The sequence below is a fragment of the Pleurodeles waltl genome, chromosome 8 (genome assembly GCF_031143425.1).
Source record: "Pleurodeles waltl isolate 20211129_DDA chromosome 8, aPleWal1.hap1.20221129, whole genome shotgun sequence".
NCBI lineage: Eukaryota > Metazoa > Chordata > Amphibia > Caudata > Salamandridae > Pleurodeles > Pleurodeles waltl.
Window position 1 is genome coordinate 643,428,137 of NC_090447.1, and position 16,482 is coordinate 643,444,618.

The following is a 16,482-nucleotide window of genomic DNA, read 5'->3' on the forward strand; positions in this document are numbered from 1 at the left end:
TTGACTATTGAGTTATGAGCACTTGATCTCCACACTACCTATCTCATAAAGCTTTGACCACTCACTCTTGCTACCATGAGACCCTGGGAGTTCTGTGCAGAAAGGGTTATTCTTTTCCCAGTTTGCAAAGACACAGTAGGACGGACCTCAAAACACCACCAAAGTTGAGGCATAGTGGTCCCTGTCTGATCTGTGATCTTTCAGTTAGGGTTTGACGGGTTGTGTAAGGATACTACGGACACTTTAAAAAAATGGTTGATTTCGAAAGTAAAAACCACAGTCTAGAGAGGATCTGACAAGAGAGTTCAAAATCACATAGAAAGGGAGTCTTCCACTCCCTTAGCATACAGCTTCCGTATGAAGTGATAGGGAAAGATACAACAGCACCAAGCCACTGACACTACTCACACCTAAGTACAACCTAAGATTGCCCAGTGTTCCCAAGAGGACGGACATAATTAACACAGTTTGCCAAGAATGCAGCAGGTACTCCTCCGGAATTCCTTCATGCTTAACATAATCATGAAGTTGGGTTGTCATAGCATCATCCAATGCTTTGCTTAAATCTTGCTTATGGGGTTAACTGCATCATAGTCATAAAAGAGAAGACCCCACAAAGATTATAAATGCGCATTACTTCAAAATATAACATTTTTGGCAATACTGCAAATAAAAACAACAAATCTGTGTTTCATCACAGAAGAGAAGAGGAATGAGAAATGGGGGGAACTGGAGAAAGAGAGAGACAGAGGTGGGCAACGTGAGAGAGAGAGAGGGAGAGAGAAGAAACATGGTTGAGAGAAAATTGCCTTTCTTTGTTAACATTTATTACATTTATGCACTTAAAACTGTCACAACCAAATCAAGGGAGAAAGTCAATTATAAAAGATGACTTACAATAACATTCACATGAGAATATATTTCTGTAACATCACCTTCTTGTTGTGCATTAGCCTTATTTTACTGTATGTATTTTGTCTTGAAAACACACGAACTATAGATCTATCAATTATCAGTTTTGTCAAGTTCTTTTCTTCTTATGTACTTAGTGGAGGCAAAATAACTTTCCGAAACAGAGTCAATTTCTAACTTACAGAGGTCACAAATAGTCTCTGTATTTTAGAAACTAATAATTCACGAACGATAGAATAACAATAAGCAAGTTTTGTCTGGATAGATGCATTGGTAGCTATAGCTGTGTGAGCCAAAGTAAGAAAGGGGAACATTTACTTTAAAACGTTGAAACGAAAAAAGCAGTTTAGACAAACTAGCAGTATGCTGATTAATGGAAAAAAATTGCATTTGGATAAAATTTAAACCACTGGGATGAGGGAACTTTGCATTAGTCATGACTTCAGTCTGAGGTGAATTACATTTAAGGTAGTTCCTATTCATCCTGTACTTGACAACATACAACCACTCTTCTTAAGGAGAAGGTATGACTCTCTTGTCTCCCCATTTCTTCAGGAGCAACTAGGTATCACTGGAATACATTAAAAGAGAAAAAACACCATTCATGTAGAAGCATAGCTAATAGCCACATGTTCACATTAAATCACATTAAATCAGAGGGGGCCACAGTGAAGACCTTTGGGGTACCTCTCAGGGCACTGATATTGTTCTGTAGGAAAACAATCCAAGCTGAACCCTTTGTGACACACTCATCAGAAAGGACTCAGTCCATGTCAGCTAAGGGCCACCTCACTGAGGCATTTGAGAAGCGATGTAAAAGAGGTGGTCAATAGTTTTGAATGCTGCTGTAATGTAAAAAAAAATAGTGTCCCCACAGCTCATTGATTACCTAGGGCCAGATGTATCATGCATTTTACTGGTCGTATATGATCCTGATTAGCAAAATCTGGCCATTTGCGACTGGTAAAATGCATTTTAGTAAGTATGAATTCCGAATTGCTATTGGGTACCATGTTACAGAATCACAATTTGAAATTACAAATGCATCCTAATTTGGTATTAGGAAGGGGCATGTTCAGGGCGTCTCTTCCTATTACTGATGTAAGAATGTTTTGTGGCTGAAACGTAGTCGCAAAAACTCTGTATTTTACGACTTACTTCTAGTAGGAAGTAACCCATTCACAAATAGTATGGGGATCCGATGGGGCCCCTTCCCCTTTGTCAATGTTTGTGAAAATATTTTTTAGGAGTCGATAGTGGTCCCATGGACCACTGCCTAGTGTTAAAAAAGTAAACTTTTCATTTTCCTTTTCTAAACGCAACCCGTGTCTCCTTAAGAAAAATGGGCTGCATTAAAATAAAAGATTGCTTTATTGAAAAGCAATCACAGACATGGTGGTCTGCTTGTGATTTTTGTGTTTCCTAGTGGGTTACAAATTGCAACCTACCTCATTTATATTAATAAGGTATGTCGATTTACGACCCATTAGGAAATGCTGTGCGCATTCCGACTGCTGGGAGCGTTCCGCCGGGAAACCGCCGGCAGCCAGACTGGCGGTCGGCGGGAAAGTGGAGACTGGTCAACCTCCACCGCCACGCCAGCAGAACACCGCCCCCAGAATTACGACCCACATTTCTGTGTGGCGGTCTTCTGTTGGCGGTGTGCTGTCGGCGGTCACGTCCCTATGGCTCCCGTCGCCTCCCGGAGGACCAACGCACAAGGTAAGTTGATCGTCCGTGAGGGGAGGGGGTGGGGGGGTGTTGTGTGATGTGTGTGTGCATGGGGGTGTGCAGATGTGCATGTTGGGGTGCGTGCATGTCGGGGTGCGTGTATGTGCATTTCGGGGTGGGGGTGGGGAGGGGGTTCGTACCACCTCTGGGGGGTGGCAGGGGGGTGGAGGGGGTGGGGGGAGGACTCGGGGGGGCAGTGGGGGGTGGGGGGGACCCCTATCAGTGCCAGGGAAGGAATTCCCGGGCCCCGATAGTGCCTACCGCCATGGTTCGCATGGCGGTTCCCGAATGCCAGAAACAAAGGCGGTAAGCAGGGTCCTGATATCAAAAAAAAGATTGCTTTATTGAAAAGCATTCGCAGACATGGTGCTTTGCTGACCCCAGCAGGCCACCATCCTTGTGATTTTTGTGTTTCCTAATGGGTCACAAATTGTAAACTACCTCATGAATATTAATGAAGTAGGTCATTTTGTGACCCACTAGGAAATGCTTAAGGGAACTTTTAAAAAAATATTTTATTTAGTTTTTCAGGTAGAAAGTTTGAGGACATTAAATTATATAAACACATATTAGGTAATCAATATTTCTCATTTTATCTACATTAATTACTACAATCCAGAAAAGAAATAAAAAAATAATAAAAAAATAGGAAGGCGGAACCATAAGAAACACTTTACTCATATTATATCCATTTATAACTTAGGCTTCATTTGGTTCATGCTACCATTTAGCCCGGTACTTCTGGAGTGCACCCACTCTTTGTGTATACAGTTTTCCTTTTAAAATAACCTGCTCCATTTTATTCACCCAGGAATTAAAGGAAGGAACTTCCAGCAATTTCCAGTTATGCAAAATCAATGACTTTGCCACCAAGGATTTAAAGAGAAGAAGCTGGTGCTATCTTACAGCGAGAGTCTGTGTTATCAAAATCCCAAAAGGGACTCCATGGGGATCAGGAGGTAGGGCTACCTGATGTTTGTCACTAATCCACTGGAATATCTATTTATATAAAATTGTTCTAGGGTGGGGCAAGTAAAACATACATATAACCAATCTCCTGTATTATACCCATACCTAAAACGCTCCCCAAAAATTGCAGGAAACAATTTGTGTATATAAATCGGTGTATAAAAGAGCATCGATTTTGAAAAGAAAGTCATTCTTTTTAAAAGTGGCCCCTCTAATAGCTGTATGGGTCAATTGATTATGGGGTGCCATGTATGCAAATCAATCTTAAACCTGTAGTAGCTTCATTCTTAGCCAGGGATGCTGGAACTAAAGCTATAGAAATCTGTTGTAGCAGTATACAATACCAGTTGCCCACTCATTTAAAGCCACTTTTAAAGTAAGCATGGCTAACGGTGTTGGCTATTGAATCGGTTGGTGGCTGCATTTTGTTGCATGAAATGATAAATTTGAATGTAAGAGAAACACTGTGGGATTGCGGAGTTACCCAATACCAGCTGTTCCCAAGATTTCAGATTTCCTGCCAGTATAAAATTGCTAAATCAATAGATCTATTGATTTAGCAATTTTATACTGACAGGGAATCTGCTCTGCCAATATTTTGCTCTTCTGCTGACAAATACAAGATCATATCATCAATTAACAACTTAATCTTTGTTGCACCCTGCACACGGGCCTTAATCTGGGTGATTTGGCCCAAAGAGGCTGGTAAAGGCTCGATGAATAAGGTGAATAAAACTGAACATATAGAAGAGCCTTGACACGTGCCCCTTACTAATAGATATACTCCTGGCTCATGTTCACTTCCACTTTTGCTTCTAGTGTACCAGTTTTGAGGGAAAACTAAAGCAATGTAAAATAGCGACCGAGACCTCCCATTGAACCAAATCAAAAGCTTCCTTGACACCAAGCATAATTGTGGCCGCCTTGATTTTATTATTTGTAAAATAAACTATAGCCTGCAGTAGAAAATTTGCATGTTTTTTAAATAATTCTTCTTGGTAGGAATCCAGATTTGTCCCCATGAACTACTGCTTGTGCCAGTGGAGTTAACCTAGATGCTATATTTTTTGTGAATAATTTATAATCATTATTCAGAATGCTAATGATGCGATATGAACCTGGCATATCGCTTGGCTAAAGCTAACAATTACGGCCTCTGCAAAGGAGCTTGGTATTTTACCCTGATAATATCCTCGGGCTGATGAATTTGGCTAAGTTGTTGGTCCATGCATTTTTGTGCTACTTTTTGGGAGAATTTCATTGCTCTGAGTTCGTCTAGGATCTGCAGAAGGACGGAGTTGGTATTGGAGCTAGTATATGGTGGCTGACCTTGCGTACTGACCCGATTCACTGTTTGTGATACTGTTCCCCCACTTAACAGAACCCCTTCCAAGGACTGAGCTACTGTTTATGAGGGTTGTGCATCCCTTTCCTTCATGTCAATATCATGTGCAAAATGTCCACGGACCATATTGACTACTGGCTGAGGCGTAAAGGAAATTTCATGTGGTGTGCCTGCTAAACCCAAAGCTTTATGCAGTTTATCTGCTCCGTCACAGGTTCAGAATTAGATGTGATATCTGCCTTTCCCAATGCCTTTTCTTTTTCCTTATGAGGCGATTTGGTGCCCATGGCTGAGAATAGAGGGTATGGCGATGACTCTTTTTACGAAACCTATGGCAAGAAATGCCCTTCTGCACTTTGATAGCTTTCATCCCAGCAGCCAAAAAAAGCTTTTCCGTTTTCACAGTTTCTGAGATTGAGAAGAAACTGTACGGAAACGAGAGAGTTTCTGAAACATGCGGATGTGCTCTCTGAGTAATTGGTTCAAAGAGGGTATCCAAAAAAAGTTATTAAGGACGCATTGAAGAGAGCAAGATATTACAATCGTGATTCTCTCTTTCAAGCCAAAGAGTGCAGGAATATGGATAGGCTTGCATTTGTAGTTCATCATTCATCTCTCAATGATAGAGTGAGAAGAATTATCAACAGTGAGTGGCATATTCTTAACTTTGGCATTGCTGCTATACCTTTAGAAAGACCCCTATTTGCCTTTAAAAGAAATAGAAACCTACGAAATATGCTGGTGAAAGCGTCAGTTGGCTCTCCCTCCTGTCAGGCTCAAGGTTCTATTTTTGGAGCAAACAAGAAAAAAGGCAGTTGCCATGCGTGTGAAACTGCCTTGGTTACCAAAGAGATTACACATAATGGAAAAAATATTCTACTTACTGAAATGACCAATTGTAGATCAAAAAATTTGATTTATTTGATTTTATAACCATGTAGTTTGGGCTATGTGGGTGAGACCTCCAGAGAATTCAGAATCCGCCTTTCAGAACATAAATCATCGATTAGAACCCGTAAACCGAATGCTCCACTTGTGGTGCATTGGGCTATTGAGAATCACAGGCAGGATGAAATGAGATGGGTGATTCTAGAAAAAATCACTACAAAGAATGTGCATGATTCTGAAAAATTAAGAAAGAAAAAATAAGTCTTTTGGATTTTTTTGCTTGATACACATAGGAGAGGACTCAATGAGGAGATGCCATGGCACAATGCCATATAAGATAGAACATATACACAATCCTAGGTATGTGTTTTCATTAGTTTCTTTTTGCGTATTTTATTTTACAAAGTTTTATGTATAGGTTGCCCTGTTTTGATCTTTTGATTTTTATTGTGAATATTATTTTTTGTTCGTTGTTGGCTTTACAGGTTATATTTAAGTATTTGTATTGAGCTTTAGAGAATTTCCATGATGTATAAATCAATGTTAGTGGGTTTTTGTGATAGGTATTTTTATTGTCTTTGTAAAATAGTTTTTTAGTTGTAATGCACTGTTATTGTGGTCAATTAGAACTCCCTGACCATTTTAAGGTGGCTGCCGCATTGAGTTTAGAAGGACCTGTTTCATTTCCGGTCCTTCTTCTCTTTTTATAAACATTTGAGCTGACCGCGTTTACACAGCAGCGTTCAATATTCGAGCAACGCGAAGGGCGCGTCTTACTTCTAGTCGTCTGAAATTGTATTTCTCCGACTATCCCCGTATCTAATTAAGCATCGGTAAGTATGTAATGGAGATTCTGCTGGCATTTGTTTTTTATTTGTGTGTAGCGTATTAAGCCTTGAAATGCTGAATTAGTTTGTTGATTAGGTGTCTTTTCATTGTAGTTTTATGCAAAGACATGACGGACGATCGAGTCACCATTAGAGTTACCGGGGTATAGTTGGCCATAAAATGAAGTTGCTTTTGCCATTTACGCCGTTGTAGGTTATTCTGTATTATATCTTCTTTGCCTCACGTGGTGTTGGTTTTGTTTATATTCTGGGGATTTCTTTTGACACTTTTTTCACGACGTGGGCTGTGAGTGTGAATAGAACTTGAGTTTACAAACATTTTTCATTTTATTATTTTGATGGTGTAATTTACACACCTATATTTATTTGCATTAGATATCATATGACGAAGGAGACCCCATGTTTCATAGACTTTTGAATGCCCTGAGGAAGGTGGGGTCAATCGATTTGAATACATTGTTGGTGTATGTCCACCGAAACGCACGTCTGCGATTTTTGATGTGCCAAATTGGATGAGACAATTTTGAATCAGAAAAGACATGTGATGATGTTTGAAAATTTCTTTTTCGATTAATTCAATAGGACACTTGATAGAAGGAACAACATCTTTGAACCTATTTTTAAATGTATTATGACAATTGAGAGGGAGAGCGGATTGTTCTCTAATATATAAGTTATCAAAATGGATGTAACATTTCTATGAATTTATATATAATTGTGAGTGTTAATTTTGTTATAATTTGTGCAATGTTAGTTAATTGATAAATGGTGAAATTGTTTGGTGGGGTTTATCTGTTATTTGGATTTTCCTGTCTTATTGACATTGTCTGTGTCTATTTGTGTGGTATATGTTGTCTCTGTTCATGGTGTGTTCTCCTTTGTGTCTTGGTCCTATGTTGGCTTGTTTCTTGTACAGAGGGGGTGTCTGTATATAGTAATGATCTCTATTTTTGATACAAAGTATGATATTATTGTGTTTATTATGAATAAATATTATTGATATTTGATAGTATTATTTCTTATGTTTTTCCTTTCTTGTTTTCTGCATGTGACATAATGTAAGAGAGGGATGTTGTTATACCTTTGTGAGAATAGAGGGTATGCCTGTTTTAGTCCTGCACTTGAGACATTGACTTTCTTGGGTGGAGAGCTTGCAAGATTGTTTGCTATGTCACAGAGGACTGGAGGCGTTTCTACTTTCTTGCCACTCTTTCTTTGCTCTTTTGTCAATACCATCAGTTGAGAGGTGTAAGAGTTTTGGAGCCGGTCCCCTCAAACTCCATGTGTCTCCAGACCACGTCCAGTGGTATGTTTGCCCAACTCTTGATCTCCTACGTCATTGGGTGATTAAACCAGTATTTGGTCTGATATAACCTTTGGGGAGGATTTGAATCCCAAAAGTCTGAACTCACTGTCTTTCATTTCATGTATGTGACTGCAGTGTTTTGCAGCATGTATGGATTTTCCAGCGGTCCGATTCTTTATCAGTCTCTTGAGAACCGTTTCATCATCTGCCGTAAATTGAGGTTGCTGTTAGAGTGTCACACACCACACCTGTAGCTACACTAGCCGCCTCCGCAACAGCCCTAGGATATTGCTCTCCCTAGAGACACACCTAATGCTTGCTGCCCATTGTTGCACTCTTACCCTAACTTGACTTTCAGCCCAATACATAATTTGCTGCAATGGAGTTGACCATTTATATATTTTGAAAGCTGCAACTCCATCGAAGATGCCATCGCAGCGACGGTGTTGCCACTGTTGATTGCCGGAAGTGCCTCAGTCACAGAGCATGACGGGTGCTCAACGTGGTCCAGTGTCTCACTTAAGGAAACTATGAGTTTCATACATTAGGAATAGTGATTACCTAAGTGCAGTTTGCAGAGAATCACAATTAGGTAATCTATACTTCTAAAAATTATACATCTGCCCCTAAACTTTAGCCAGATTTGTATTCAGGCCTTGCCTGTATGCCATCTCTATAGGATCAAGTGAGTGACTGCTCTCAGTATACTTTTGTGGCTGAATGGTGACTGCTCTTTCCAACAGCTGTCCTACACAGGAAGAAGTGAAATAGGCAATAGATTTAAGGGGGTCAGTAGAGGAAAGAGTTAATTTCTTTAACAGCTGGTAAAAAACAATTTTTGAATTCACTTGGAACAGTGCCGAATAGATCCATGGGTTGATAGAATAATGATACTAGTTCCTGCCTTCATCAATACTTTGCCATGTCATATGTCTTTAGAAGTACTTTAACGTCACTCAGCAATAGCTTTTTAAAGGTGTTAAACATCACAATCTAGTCAGAGATAGCATTAAGTTAGAAAGCTAAAGACTCACGTGGCTAGCTATTGTAGGGAACCTCATCATTATCTCATACCTTGTGAAGTCAACCAGGTCTTAGTCACTTCACTAGGAACGTGCTCAACTACCTGGTGTGATAAACCATTTTTTGTTGCCTACCATTTGTTGTCTCCCCAAATCACTTATTGGAAAAGTTCAAAGTATCTGCAAGGTATTGCCGATTGATTTATTTAATGTCTTAACCCAATGCACCTATTGATATAGGTGTATTCCATTCTCTCTCAAATAACTATGGGGGTCATTATGACCCCGGCGGTCGGTGTTAATGTGGCTGTAGTACTGCCAACAGGCTAGAGGTACATACCGCCATAATATGACACTGGCAGGTTGGCTGAAGCCAACCCGCCAATATACCAAATCGACCGCAATGGCGGTAGCAGCCGCCGGGCCGGAGATAACAATCTCCAGCCCGGCGGCCGCTAATGTACCGCTGGAGGCATTTTGACCCCGCCTACCGCCATGGTTTTCGTGGCGTTCTTAGTGCCTGTCACTGGTAGGAGACACTCCCCAGATGCCCCCACCACCCCTCCATCTACACTCCCCACTTCCAATCCCCCACCCCTATATACGCACACTCACACTCACAGACACGCAACACGCATTCACACACTCACTCACACAGGCATACACGCATTCATACACGCATGCATCCATTCATTCTTGCACACATCCGTACCACATTCACACTGACACGCAATCTCATTTCCATTCATACACACATTCACACACATGCACACACACATGCAAGCAACACTACACACACATTCGCATTCATGCACATACTCACACATTCATGCACACATCCCCCCCACACACACAACACCCCCCACCCCCTCCCCTGTCGGAATACCCAACTTACCTGCATCCAGGGGGTCTTCCGGCAGGGCATGGGACGGGGCGCTGCTACAGCCAGCAGCGTCCGCCAGCAGAACACCGCCTGTACCTACTAAGGTGCTGCACAGCTCAGACAGGCTCTATCATGTGTACTCATAATAATTTGAATGTGCAGCACCAGTCTATCCAAACATGTGCATTTTGGTACAAGTAGTGCATTGTAACAAAATAAGGGTCGAAGACCAAACTCATGACACACGGCTGCACTGCAAGGATTCTTGCTGTGCTGCCATTTGTCCAAACAAAAGGGACGCTATCTGCTGTATCCGCAAGATATGGTGCATTCCTTTCCTTTCGCCTGTGCTGGTGCACTGTGGGCTGACAGGCCTCAAAACAAGTGCCCTTGCACCATAGTGCAAGGGTCCCTGCATTGTAAGGACAGATGTGTTCATGCAGAAAGGGACACCCTACTGCACAAAAACAGTCATTAATGGTACATTCCTCCTGCTATGTGTTCTGCAGAATGCTGCACACACACAAAGCTGAAAAAATGTGGAGAAATACCCCTGGGGTGGCATGGGAAAGTGACGTATTTTTAGTTATAAGAAACTTGGAAATCTGGAACTATATAAAATTCCATGGGTGTTGTGTGGGAACACCCACAGCAACAGCCATGGAATGCTCATTATACATAGAGTAATGTTTGAAAGGGGTTCATAATTACATGGACAGAAAAAGCCATGCAATATGGCTTTATGTGGCCTTATAAATATGGACAGAACATTGTGACACTGGAGCCTCAAAAATAGTGAGTCTCCGGTGGCACTAGGAGATTGTAAATATGCCTCTAAATCTTGTAAGTGATGTCTGTTTAAATGAAATTGCCACTATGTCTGAATGGTGAGATAGTGGATAGCAAGTATAACTTAATAGAGTTGTGTCTTGAAAGGTAAGCCAAACAATAAACATGTACTGCTGTGTCTGACAGTGTCACGCTTTTGTTGCAGATGAGAAACGAGGCCATTGGGTACAACCGCCTACATGTGATGTAGCCGTGGGTGAAGAAATAGCATCAGTCAGGAGGGATTCTGAAGGAAAATGGTGTTAACTTGCTACATATGTTCTAGTTGGATTATGTGAATCATGAATACATCAAGGGGCAAATCAAAGTAGTCAGCCAGCACAAAGGGCAGGAGCTGATGTCTGAATACTGAGGTGGATGCCATCTGTCATGTTGCTTAAACAGTTGGATACATGTCACCATTTCTAGCACTAACACCATGTGGGGTACAAATTGCACTATAGTCCCCAATAGAAGACACTCATGTCAGTATTTAAGCCCATATTTATACTTTTTTTGTGCCGCGCTTGTGCCACTTTTTGACGCGAAAACGGCACAAACTTACAGAATACAATGGTATTTTGCAACCACTTTTGCGTCAACCAATGACACAAATGCGGTGCTAAAAAAGTATAAATATGGGCCTTACCACATAGTCACACATTTTGTTGGTGTTGAAGGCATATGAGAGTAGCTGATTGATACAGAAATTATCAATGTGTGGCAGTAAGTATTGTACATGACCCAAAAAAAAGAGGAATTATGGAGGAGACATGTACATGTCCAAGTTAATAGAATGTAATTGAAGGATCTGTCACCCTATGCAGAAACGCTGTTGTACCAAGTACTAACTTGGATGACTGTTGGTGCTACCAAATTTACTAGTATGACTTTCACCATAGGCTATGATTTTGCACATAGTTCCCATTGTCAGCAATAATGGTCTCAAATGTTAATGCAAGTCTCATAAATGCTATGACAGAAATAGGCACAACAAGTGAAGTACATACCCACACACATTTCTGCAGTATAACACTTACCTAATGTGTGTAGGATAGTGCAGGATAAGTGTGAGAAATGCAACCCTTGAACACATGAATATATCATGTGCATGGGAGCCAGGACAACGAGGTAGAGTCCATAGTGTACAGTGGAACATAACAACATCATGAGCAGAGCCACATCACATGAACAGGAGCAGTGGGATGAATACCGTCACAGGGAATGTAGCCAACCTGGGGAATAGGTGAAATCAAAACAGTAGTGGGACCACCATGTTAAAACACAAACACCACAAGCATTATGTAATCAATTTGAATCACCCTGACAGATGAGCACAAGTTGTTGTTACATATATTCAGGAATGGTAGGCCTAGTGAACTGTGTAACAAATTCGCAAAATGTTACAAGAGCATAAAAGTCGGTCTTGTCATACAGTGGTTGTAGTGAGAATGCAGACAGTCACCATAAAGTCAATTACAGTGCAACTTGCACTCCAAAACTCTGTAATATACAACTTAGGAAAAAAGTTGTTTATGACACCAAATAATACCAAGTCAGATAGTCAAACAATTTAGCCATCTCAACATCTCACAGAGGACACCCTTAACATTGTTTCTCTCATTGCAGAGGAAAACCTACAACTCCTGAGCAGATGTCTGTCTGAGATGACGGTCTGGTTTAGGATGACAGCCTGCCCACTCTTAATCAAGACACCCTCTGGGAAATCCTGGGCTCCCTTGGCACACCTCCTCCGGGGCAGGTAGGGCCAACAGTGTCCCTCAGTCTCCAGAGGATCCACCCAGCACACAACAACCATAACCTACTAAACAAGCCCCAGCCCTGGACTCTGAGGTAGTGTTTCGATGTCAGCCGGAGATGCTGGATGTGGTGAGGGTGGGGATGGAGACCATGGCGGGCAGCCTAGAGGCTTTCCATAGGTGCCTCACTCCAAATAAGGATACCTCTGAGGCTATACGACACACCCACACTCTGGTCTGTGGACTAGAGCAGTCCCTGGCTGATACCTCTGGTATCATGAGGCAGAGACATGAACAACTGTCTAGCTAAAGTGGCACCAGTGAGCTAACCAAAGGGCTGGGGACTATTTGTAACATCCATGGAGAGGAGGCAGGGCAGCTACATCTCCACTATGGGTGCCTACCACCATGACCTTGGAACTCTGTTGGCAAACCTGCAGGACACTCTCATTGGACTGCTGCCTCACCGCTTGGCAGAGAGAAATGCTGCTGCAGACTGTGGAGTCATTTATTATGCCCATGATGTGTGTGTGCCTCCCTTGCTGTAACCCCTGATAACATGTCCCAATCTAGCTAATTTACTCACTCTGGGACTCGTTTTAGGCCGATGAATCTTTTGACCCTGTTCGAAGTCTCCTTAGGACGAGATAGCTTCTCAACATGTCACTCAACAGATCAATAACTTCATCAATAATCACAATAGCAAGTAAACCAAAATAATCAACAGCATATACAAAGAGTCGAAACACACCATGACCTTTTCAGTCATGAATAACCACACCAGTTTTTAGCAAGTTAATGATATTTATTCCCTATTGATTACACTCTAATAGCAGATTTATTAGTCTCAAAACCATAAAACACATCAGCATAGTTATAACGTGACAACTCGAATAAGATTTCAGCAAGGCAAAAGTCATAAACATTAAAACATAATATGACGTCAACATAGGTTAACCTTAGCAGAGTATTGTTAGTGCATTATTCAACAAAGCACAGATCCAGTCATTTGTCTATTTGCGTCATCCCGTGAACTCCTTAACTAACCATGAATTAGCATTGGCATGTTGGGCTTCATAAAAAACAATTTAGCAACATCAATTTAGAAAAACTTCTAGCTATGGTCTCTGTCAAAAGAAGCAGTTGATACCTAGAAAGAAAAGGCAAACAGACAATTACATTTGCATTTTATAATTACCCTCCGTGATCGGTCAGCAATACAAAGTCAGTCTTCGTCTTCAGGACATCAGTCGATTCGCCATCAGCCAGGAAACTCAGTAAAGTTCAGTAAGACAGGGCAAAGGGGTACTCCCCTCATAAGGAGGAAAAGTACATGGGTATAAGGTAAGGATGGTTCTGATAAGCAAATAGCAAAGTGACAAAGTAATTGGCTCATAGTCTCTCGCTCTCTTCTCTTCTAATGGTAATACCAATGGAATAGAATAGATAATTTGTCCTCGTGTCAAGGGTTTTTATCCATTTTTCTGGTGTACAGTCCCCTAATTTTTTATTGGATAAAATTGACACACCATTATCTTCCTCCAATGGTTTACCAGTTGTGCTTCCCAAAATTGTCACCCCATAACAGTTCTCACGTAGTTTATTGGTTCTTGTTATTGACGTCCTCAATGGGCAGAATGTCCGGTATGATTTCATGTTCATGTGGTCCTCTCGCATCTCCAGTCAGTAGTCCCATTGTCTATACCGGTTTAGGCGACCTTGTACCTTTACAAGTCTACACTGTTGCATTCGGCAAAAATGTTTCCTTGAGCAAGTCGAATTTCATCAGAACGGATCCACTACAGTTACATACATCCTCTAGTTTTTTGGAAAAGTACAAGTAAATGTCTTTCAGCAAGTCAGCACACTGTACGTTAGAAAAACACATTTAATATGAAACCGTGGCAGCTAGGCCTCGACTCATGCTAACTAAAGCCTAATGATTAATTTGCAAAACCTTAACATCATAACTCGTAATTCTAATATAGAACCATACATTAATATATTAATTCTTTACTTTTAGTCAATTTCATTAGTCATCATATACATTGGTGGCCACACCCTGTGGGCACGTTTAGTAAGGTATATTAATACATTTTCTATGCAGCATTATTACGCATCAATTCGTAAGCATTTCATGATAATTTTCACTGTAAAAACTACGCTCTCACAATCCCTCCTCTGATGACACTTGTCATCACATAAAACCTTTCCCTTCACAACCTTTCATTTTCTTTAATTCACGCATTTCAATTTCTTCCCCCCTTCTTGAATTTTCATAAATTTCTTTGAACATTTTTTGCTTTTCCTTCTCTTCTTTTCTCTTATTAGGTTTTGCCAATTTTCCCTTAATTCTTTTACTAATTTTATATAATAACCATCATCCGAATAAACAGGCTAGGACAATTAGTATTCCCTGTATTATTTTTCCCCATATCCCATTCCAAATGTCTTTAAACCAGTCTCCCACTTTAACAAATCCCTTTCCAACCTTTTCCCAAATTCCATGTTCTTTCAGTTCCTTCAAATCTGTACTCTCCTTTGTTAGGTTAGTAAGCATACTTCTAATCTTATCACTATTATCAGGAATGAATGCACAACAGTGACGCTCATTAAGCATTCTACAGACTCCGCCACTTTTCGCTAAAAGAATGTCTAAAGCAAGCCGGTTTTGAAGAGTCATAGCCCTCTCCGCAGCAAGTTCCGTATCAATCAGGAGTATAGCCCCTGTGAGGTTTGTCAGCATGTTATCCACAATAGTAGACAACTTTCGAATCTTTATCGAGTTCAAGATAACTCCCACTGAAGGAATTATTGCTCCAAATATGTCACCTACGACAGCAGCTGTTGTCTCTCTCTTTTGTCTAGCATGATGTAATTCAGACACGTTAAGAATTCTCGTTAAGTCATCAAATTGATAGAAAAACGATTCCCAAAAAACATGTCCTGTATCATCCCTTAGGAAGACGGTAATAAGCATTAAGTCCACATATGTAATAGATCCCAGGGATCGCTGGATCCTGTCCATTTAACATGAACGCCCATTTACTCTGAAACAAAAACACGTCTACATTCACTCGTTCCCACAAATAAAGTGTCATGATCAGATTTTGGCCTATATATACAAAGCTTTCCTACGTGTAATGCATCTATAGCTAATTTGCCCTGCATTTTTATTGCACTATAAGCATAGTCATTCGCAAATGTCCGCTTTTCTAATCCCTTTTCTAGCTTTTCTTTTAATGCTTTTCTTCTATCATCGGTGTGATCTAAGAAGCTCTTCTCTACAGGCGTTAGTAAGCACATTAGATTATTGCGGTGCGCATAGGCTGTTCCAAATGTCAGTGTTGGCTCAAAGAAACCCCTAACTATTTTTATGTTATGCTCTTTAGCTGCTTTGCTCAAAAACTCAATTATAGGCACAAAAGAAAACACTACATCTAGATTAGAATAGAAGTACTGAACATGTTCTTGATTATAGAATCTAGTTAACAGCAAACTACAACTTATTCCGTAAGTAAGCGGCAGACTATGATAAGTAACCCCTCCTTGTACTGACAAAGGAATTTTAGTGCACACATAACAATTCTTCGCATCCATTGTCTCAACATACTCATTCAACAAGCGATTCCCTTTTCGTATTAGTTCCCTCATGCAAATATTTTGTATCTTGCTCAAACCTCTTCCATTGTGTTAGTGTAGCAGTCTCAGGAATTGAAGCATTGTTAGTCTCCTTCTTGTTTACTAACATTACCACAATCACAGCTATTATCACTACTGCACTTACAACACCTATAACAACACTCAAACATGCACGACTCCTACCCCTATTACTATTATTTCTAATGTTACTCATGATCTGTAAAGAATCAGAGAGCAGAATAATATAAAGCAAACAATCAACTGAGGAAGATCTAAAGCTCTTTTTCTTTTTTGTGCAAAGTCTCTCTCTTAGCAAGTATTTACAGCTTTTCACTCACTCCCAGGATC